The following is a 9,654-nucleotide window of genomic DNA, read 5'->3' on the forward strand; positions in this document are numbered from 1 at the left end:
CAGAAAAGAATTAGTAGCCAAAAGAAGATGTATAAAATTTTGAATGACCTCTGGAAATAGCATCTAACATTCGGTTGCCAAAGTCATTCTATCAGGACATGAGGTGAAGCTTCATGCATAAACATCAGTGTGCTTCCTCACCTTTATTCCTTCATCACACCAACATCTAGTCCCCTCCCCTGCCTTTCCTTCCGTACTATACCAGCATCTACTCTCTTTGTACATCCATTAAGAGATTACAATTTCCAGGAAGCAAATGTTGGAAATAGTAAATGATGGGTTGTGTATAATGTTCTAGAAAATGAAGCCATATGAGGAAAAGTACTACTGATGGGACATTAAGAGGAATAGTCCTTATATCCTTGAGAGATGGGTAGCTAATGTATACATACACAAACACACATAAATATAAGTTTAGAGGCATAATTTGTCCTTCATTTATTAATGTCCTTACAAAAGTGAGTATTTTTTTTCTATTTGAGAACATGCTGTGTCAATGTTAGAAATGCCCAGAGTTGAATAGAAAGAGTACATTATACTTCATTAAAATATAATTCAGAGAAAGAAGTTGTTAGCTTAATCTATGAAATCTAAAAATAATAAACTTGTCACATCCTAATTTTGTGTGAGAAGCTAAACTACTTCATTCAATCTCTAACTTCACATTTTCTTCCAATTAAATGGGGATGAGACTATTGAGCTAGATCACTGGCAAGTGATGAGCCAAAATTCAGAAATAACTGCATAGCACCTTAAATATATAACTTTATATAAATTCTATGAGAAGCTGAAAACAATGAATAATCCATAAACAGTATTGGGTTTATACTTCCATTAAAGACTATGTTCCCTCAAGCCTTGAATATTCCATGAACAATTCAATTAATCTTTAATATATAGCAGACACAATGAAAGTCACTGATACATTGTATACAAAGCACTTCATAAGATTTTTAAAAATTACCTAAATTATATTTTAGCTCACCTTTGCATTTTCAAAAATTGATGATAAATGCAAAAAATGAATTCTTTTTCACATATTGAAATCTAGTTTTAGTTTTATGTATTTTTAAGACTTAGTGACAGATGAATTCACTCTAATCTATTATATATCATACTTTTCTATCTTTTATATTGTCATTCAAAAGTAAAATAGATAAGTATAAACTTTTAGTTAGTGGGTTTTATAAATTGCACTGGTCACGTCAACAATTTCAGTCACTATCCTTCCATCTCCTCCTCTTCATTCCACATTCTTAATGATATTCAGTCATAGCTTATGGTTGCATTTACTCATTGGTGCCTCTTGTTGGGGTTCTTTTAGCCACAGGGAAAGAAAAATTCTGTAGTCTGGTTTTATGAGGAATTTGAGAATGGAGATTACTGGGGAGCTTTCAGGCAATAAAAATGAGTTTTCTGTATCAAGGATGGACATGTTTCTGTTTCTATATTATAAATATTATTATCCATTTATTTACCTATTGATACGTATTGAGGCAGTGGTGCCTAGAGAATCAGTAGACAGCTGCCAATGTGCTTTTATTTAAATTATAAAGGATGGCACTAAAATGAAGAAACACTGAAAAAAAATTAAATTCCACAGAGATGCATTTGATTGCTTTCCATAGAAAAAATAAGTACCAAGTACTCAAGGACATTTTAATCAGCATTTCATGCTAAAAGGAATATCTATATCACACAATTTTATCTTAGATGGCTGAAAGATTGAAAATTGAAATATAAAACTTTTAGAATTTTTAGGATTAAATTTAGAATGATCTGGTAACATTTTGGAAAAAAAGGCATTGTTAAAATAAATGTCATTGGTCAAAAAACAGTATCTAAAGTAAAGTATATTTAAATCTCATCTAGTGCTGTAAACTTGATTAAGTTCGTTTTCCTTCAGCATTCTCATCTGTAAAATAGAGGCAATAATCTTACCTACTTCAAAGGCTGTTGTGAGGATAGAATTTGCTCAGTTTATGTAAAGCAATGAGGACAATATCTGCAACACAGCAATATGTGAGTCAACTGAGACCCAGATTCAGGGGTGGCACTTTTCAAAGATATGGTATTTTATGGTCAAGAATGGAAGCACTCAGCAGGACAAGTGGGAACGTGGGGATGCCTCTAAAGGCCTAGATACACCACATATTCCACTGCATAAAACAAGTGACATGGCCAACCACAACTTCAACATGTCAGGGAAATAGACAATTCCCATGTAATTGTTGGGGTAAAGGACAATTATTTTGGAAATATCAAGCATACTATACTTGGTAAAACCACCATTTGCAAGATTGGTTTTTTGGGGTTTGGTGTGGCTGTCTGAGTAAAAAAGTCAAGATATTTGTTCACAAGCTTTGTTTGGGATAGTTTAAATGAAAGAATCATGAAATCATTTGCATTTGCGGAAGTAAAGCATAAGAGATTTCAAGAACCGTGACTTTGATCTATTGTGCCCTTCAGTTTTCAGGAAAAGAAAATAAAAAAGAGTTATTGTGAAAGCATTTTTTGCTTGCTGTTTCTTTGATTATGTCATCAACCTGGGCCTGGAATGTATGAACAGTAGCAACCAAGTCACTATAATACCATAAGCTTTTTTAAAAAATTTATGAATAATATTAATATCATATTCACTTTGCCATACACATTCATCATGCATATGTAACTGCTGGTGATGACTTGGCTTATAAGCTTGTCAAGTTCTCTCTAATATATACAGATATAGTTAAATACATATGATTTTATGTGAGAAATGTGTACACATTTTTATATAAGAATATTCTATTTATATATAAATATATATTGGCCTATGCATATATAGGAATAAAGTATTCATTTAACTAAATATGTCATATTTGTCTTAATAGGTCATTATGTGTAGATCTACTTAACTCTTTATAATAGTTGACTACTATTCTGTGGAATGAATGTTATATAATATATGCATGAACTTTCCCTTAGTGGGATACCTTACAGTTTTTGATATCATGCATAATGTTGCAATAAACAGTCATGCATCTTTACATACTATTTCTATAGTTTTTGAAGGGAGAATTCCTAAGAATGGAATTGTTAGATTAAATAAATAATTTAATAAATAATTTAATTAGATTTTTTATAAGTATTTGTTGCCACAGTATTCTACAAAATAATTTTTACAAGTCTTATTAATTGTGTTTTAGATAAAAAATGTGCCACTAAGCAATGAATGGATCAATCGGGAAATGAAAGAAGAAATTTAAAAATAAAAATACATGGAAACAAATAAACATGAAAGCACACAGTCCCAAACCTTTGGGATGTAGCAAAAATAGTCAAAGAGGTAAGTATATAGCACTACAGGCCTACCTCAAGAAGCAAGAAAAAACTCACATACACAACCTAACCTTTCACCTAAAGGAATTAGAAAAAGAACAAATGAAGCCTAAAGCCAGGAGAAGAAGGGAAATAATGAAGATTAGGGTGAATAAATAATACAGAAACCAAAAACAAAACAAAACAAAACAAAACAAAACAAAACAAAAAAACAGTAAAACAAATTGATGAAACCAGGAGGTGGTCCTTTGAAATAATTAATAAAATTGATAAACCCCTAGCCAGACTTATCAAAAAGAAAAAAGACCCAAATAAATAAAACCACAAATGAGAGAGGAGAAATCACAAGCAATACGACAGAAATATAAACAATTATAAGAGAATCTTGTGAAAAATTATGTGCCAAAAAATTGGGCAATTTGGAAGAAATGGATAAATTCCTAGAAACATAAATTACCAACACTAAAACAGGAAGAAATAGAAAATTTGAACAGACTGATAAGCAGCAAAGAAATTGAATTAGCAATAAAAAATCCTCCCAACCAACAAAAGTACAGGGACAGATGGCTTCCCAGGGGAATTCTGAGAAACATTTAAAGAAGAGTTATTACCTATTTTCAAACTATTCCAAAAAACAAAAATGGAAGGAAAACTTTCAAACTCATTCTATGAGACCAGCATTTTCCCTGATTTCCAAACCAGACAAAGACCCCACTAAAGAGAACTACAGGCCATATCCGTGATGAACATGTTTGCAAATATTCTCAACAAAATACTAACAAATCGAATCCAAAAGTACATTAAAAGAATCATTCATTATGGTCAACTGGGATTTATTCCTGGGTTGCCAGGGTTGTTCAATATTCACAAATCAAACGCAATGTGATAGAACACATTAATAAAAGAAAGGATAAGTATCGTCTGATTCTCTCAATAGATGCAGAAAAAGAATTTGAAAAACTACAGCATCCATTTTTTTTGAAAAAAATTATTCTCACTTTTTTAAAAAGATTTTGTTTATTTATTCATGAGAGATACAGAGAGAGAGGCAGAGACACAGGCAGAGGGAGAAGCAGGCTCCATGCAGGGAGCCCTGACATGGGATTTGATCCTGGGTCTCCAGGATCACGTCCTGGGCTGAAGGTGGTGCTAAACTGCTGAGCCACCAGGGCTGCCCTGGTGTAGCATCCATTCTTGATAGAAACTCTCAACAAAGAAAGGATAGAGGGAACATCCTCAACATTGTAAAGGCCATATATGAAAGACCCACAGTTAATATCATCCACAATGGGGAAAAACAGAGAGCTTTTCCTCTGTGGTCAGGAACAAGATAGGGATGTCCACTTTGACCATTGTTATTTAACATAGCACTGGAAATCAGACGACAAAAAGAAATAAAAGGCATCCAAATTGGCAAGGTAGAAGTCAGACTCTCACCATTTGAAGATGACATGATACTCTATATAGAAAATCCAAAAGACTTGGGATCCCTGGGTGGCGCAGTGGTTTGGCGCCTGCCTTTGGCCCAGGGCGCGATCCTGGAGACGCGGGATTGAATCCCACATCAGGCTCCCGATGCATGGAGCCTGCTTCTCCCTCCGCCTGTGTCTCTGCCTCTCTCTCTCTCTCTGTGACTATCATAAATAAATAAAAATTAAAAAAAATATTAAAGAAAATCCAAAAGACTCCACCAAAATATTGCAAGAACTGATATACAAATTCAGTAAAGTTGCAGGATACAAATTTAATGTACAGAAATCTGTTGCATTTTTATAACCAATAAGGAAGCAGCAAAAAGAGAAACCAAGGAAACAATCCCATTTACAACTGCACCAAAAGCCAGAAGATACCTGGGAATGAGCCTAACCAAAGAGGTAAAAGATCTATACTCCAAAAACTATAAAGCACTTATTAAAGAAATTGAAGATGACACAAAGAAATGCAAAAACATTCCATGCTCATGGATTGGAAGAACAAGTATTGTTAAAATGTCTATACTACCCAAAGCAATCTACACATTTAATGCAATCCCTATCAAAATATCATCAGCATTTTTCACAGAGCTAGAATAAACAATCCTAATTTTTAAAAGATTTTATTTATTTATTTATTTATTCATGAGAGACATAGAGAGGCAGAGACATAGGCAGAGGGAGAAGCAAACTCCTCACAGGGAGCCTGATGTGGACCTTGATCCCCAGACCCAGGATTATGCTCTGAGCCAAACTCAACCACTCAGCCACTCAGGCACCCCAACAATCCTAAAATTTGTATGGAACCACAAAAGGTCCTGAATACCCAAAGCAATCTTGAAAAATAAATCTGGAGACATCACAGTTCCAGACTTCAAATTATATTACAAAGCTGTAGTCATCAAGACAGTATGGTACTAGCACAAATACAGACACGGAGATCAATGAAACAGAATAGAACACCCAGAAATGGGCCCACAACCAGATGCTCAACTAATCTTCAACAAAGCAGGAAATGGAAAAAATGACAATGGAAAAAAGACAACTCTTCAACAAATGGCGCTGGGAAAACTGGACAGCACCATGCAGAAGAATGAAACTGGACCACTACTTTACACCATAGACAAAGATAAATTCAAAATGAATGGAAGACCTAACTGTGAGACAGGAAACCATAAAACATACTCTAAGCTACAGAGAACAAACTGAGAGTTGCTCGAGGGGAGGTGGGCAGGAGGACCGGTTAAATGGTTGACTCATATTAAGGAGGGCACTTGTTTTGATGAGCACTAGGTATTGTTTGTAAATAATGAATCACTCAGTTCTATACCTGAAACTAATATTACACTGTAGGTTAATTAACTGGAATTAAAATAAAAACTTGAAATATAAATAAATAAATAATTCTTAAAAACCCAACTCCTCCCCCCACCCCCCACCCTCCACCCCCCCGACACACAAGAAAGTGGGGTTTTACAGCAACCTCTGCAAATCTCTGACATCTGCCTGTGGGAGCTGGGACAACTGAGAGAGATTACCACAGTTCTTGGCCTAGGCAAGAGTAGCAACTTCCTGGTTCCCCAAAGCCCAGCGGTGAGGCTCAGAGCCTCAGTGACCTTTCCTGACTTTTTTCTCAGCTATTTCAATGAGAATGTAAGCACTTGATTTCCTGTAATAGATTTCTTCCTGTTAGAAATGCTTGTTGTGATTTCTGTTTTCACTACCTGATAGATTATTTTCCATGGTGATAGGCCATTTATATTTCCTTGTTCATCAAATACCTATTCATAATCACGTTTACCCCATTGTTCTTTAAAATTAATTTTAGGATTATTAATTCTTCTTCCCTTTTGCTAACTTCTTTTTCCTTTTTTGTTTTTGACTTTAGTAATATTTCTCTTGTCATACAGAAATTTTCATTTTTATATATTCAAATCAACTATTGTTTTTCTTTACAGCTCTCGGTTTCCTTTAATGCTTAGGAAGATCTTCCTCACTTCAAGTTATAAATATACATGGCCGCGAGTTTTTTGTTGTTGTTGTACTTTGTTACTTTATTTTTTTATCTTTTCTAAATTTGGAATTTATTTTTAAGTGTAGTATAAAATAGGGCCATATATTTATTTTCTTCTGAATTAAGAGCCACTTGTCCTAAAATATTATTTTAATAACACTTTCTTTCATTTGTGAATTGTTTTACATATTCTTGAATCCATTATTAGGACTTCTTTTCTCTTTCACTGATTATTTTGGTGTATTTTTCTGTTCACTACTGTATTTTTTCATCACCGTTGCTTTTTTAATTTTATTTATTTTTTATTGGAGTTCAATTTGCCAACATATAGCATATCACCCAGTACTCATCCCGCCAAGTGCCCCCCTCAGGGCCTGTCACCCAGTTACCCCATCCCCCTGCTCACCTTCCTTTCTACTACCCCTTGTTTGTTTCCCAGAGTTAGGAGTGTCTCATGTTCCATCACCCTCACTGATATTTTCACTCATTTTCTCTCCTTTCCCCTTTATTCCCTTTCACTATTTTTTATATTCCCCGAATGAATGAGATCTTATGATGTTTGTCCTTCTCCGACTAACTTACTTCACTCAACATAATACTCTCCAGTTCCATCCATGTCAAAGCAAATGGTGGGTATTTGTCTTTTCTGATGGCTGAGTAATATTCCACTGTATACATAAACCACATCTTCTTTATCCATTCATCTGTCGATGGACACCGAGGCTCCTTCCACAGATTGGCTATTGTAGACATTACATATGTCTACATCTGCATCTGTATCTTTGCGGTATATCCCCAGTAGTGCAATTGCTGGGTCATAGGGTAGCTCTATTTTTAACTCTTTGAGGAACTTCTACACAGTTTTCCAGAGTGGCTGCACCAGTTCACATTCCCACCAACAGTGCAAGAGGGTTTCCCTTTCTCCACATCCTCTCCAACATTTGTTATTTCCTGTCTTGTTAGTTTTCCCCATTCTCACTGGTGTGAGGTGGTATCTCATTGTGGTTTTGATTTCTATTTCTGATTTCTGGGCATTGATTTTGTATCCTGCCATGCCGCTGAATTGCTGTATGAGTTCTAGCAATCTTGGGGTGGAGTGTTTTGGGTTTTCTATGTAGAGTATCATGTCATCGGCGAAGAGGGAGAGTTTGACTTCTTCTTTGCCAATTTGAATGCCTTTTATGTCTTTTTGTTGTCTGATTGCTGAGGCTAGGACTTCTAGTACTATGTTGAATAGCAGTGGTGAGAGTGAGCATCCCTGTTGTGTTCCTGATCTTAGGGGAAAGGCTCCCAGTGTTTCCCCATTGATAATTATATTTGCTGTGGGCTTTTTGTAGATGGCTTTTAAGATGCTGAGGAATGTTCCCTCTATCTCTACATTCTGAAGAGTTTTGATCAGGAATGGGTGCTGTATTTTGTCGAATGCTTTCTCTGCATCTATTGAGAGGATCATATGGTTCTTGTTTTTTCTCTTGTTGATATGATCTATCACATTGATTTTGTTGAACCAGCCTTGCATCCCAGGGATAAATCCCACTTGGTCATGGTGAATAATCTTCTTAATGTACTGTTGGATCCTATGGGCTAGTATCTTGTTGAGAATTTCTGCATCTGTGTTCATCAGAAATATTGGTCTATAAATCTTTTTGGTGGAGTCTTTGGTCTTGGAATTAAGGTGATGCTGGCCTCATAGAACGAGTTTGGAAGTATTCCATCTCTTTCTATCTTTCAGAACAGCTTTAACCATTGCTTTTTAATAAGATTTATTTTCTGATAAGATGATTTTCTTGAATATTCTCACACATCTATTTTTTTCTATTAACTTTAGAATGATTTTGTCCTGTTCAAAAATTTTGTTAAGCATTACATCAAATGTAATTTAATTGTATTAAATATGAAATAAAAATATAATATTGTAAGGAATAATATTACTTGGAAGTAGATTGGGATGAGCTAAACATATACTCCCTAAATGCTGATCCAACCACTAAAATAACAGAAGTCAGTGATAGAACCAATAACTGAACAAAAAAAGATGAAAGGAAGTAATAAAAAATACACAATCCAAAAGAAGGCAAATAGAGGAAAAAAGGAGAAAAAGCAGGTGAGACAAATAGAAAACAAATAACAAGAAAGAAAAAAGAACAAATGGAATAAATAGAAAGCTAATAGAAGATAGATAGATGATAGATAGATAGATAGATAGATAGATAGATAGATAGATAGATACTGCTATTCAGAAGTAAGCTGAAGTGGCAATATTAATATCAGAAAAGGGAGATTCAGATCAATAAAAATATTGTCATGTATAAAATCATTTCATAAAGGTAAAGGGGTCAATTCAAATATATATTTGTATTCCTAAACATTTATAAACTTATGAGCAGCATTCCTAAACATTTATAAATTTATGAGCAGAATTTGAAGCAAAAAAAATCTGTAAGGATAACTAAAAAAATTCATAACTGCAGTGGAAGATTTCAGTTTCCCTCTTACAAAATGGACAAAACAATATTCTATATTACGGAATACTAAATCAGTAAAGGTATAGAAATTTGAACAACACTCCCAGTAACTTGATCTAGTAGACATTTCTGGAACATTTCCCCCAGTGACAGCAGAATACACATTATTTTCAAATGCACACCTAACATTTGCCAAGACTGTCATATTTGGGGCAATAAAACAATTCTCACTAAATTTAAAAGGATTTAAATCACATAAACTATGTTGTCTGACTACAGTGGAACAAATTAGATCTTTCAAAAATAGAAAGATCTCTGGAAAATCCCCAAATATTTGAAAACTGTTTTAGTCAAGATTCTCCAAAGAAATAGAACCAATACA

This window comes from Vulpes vulpes, chromosome 3 (genome assembly GCF_048418805.1).
Source record: "Vulpes vulpes isolate BD-2025 chromosome 3, VulVul3, whole genome shotgun sequence".
In the NCBI taxonomy this organism is placed as follows: Eukaryota; Metazoa; Chordata; class Mammalia; order Carnivora; family Canidae; genus Vulpes; species Vulpes vulpes.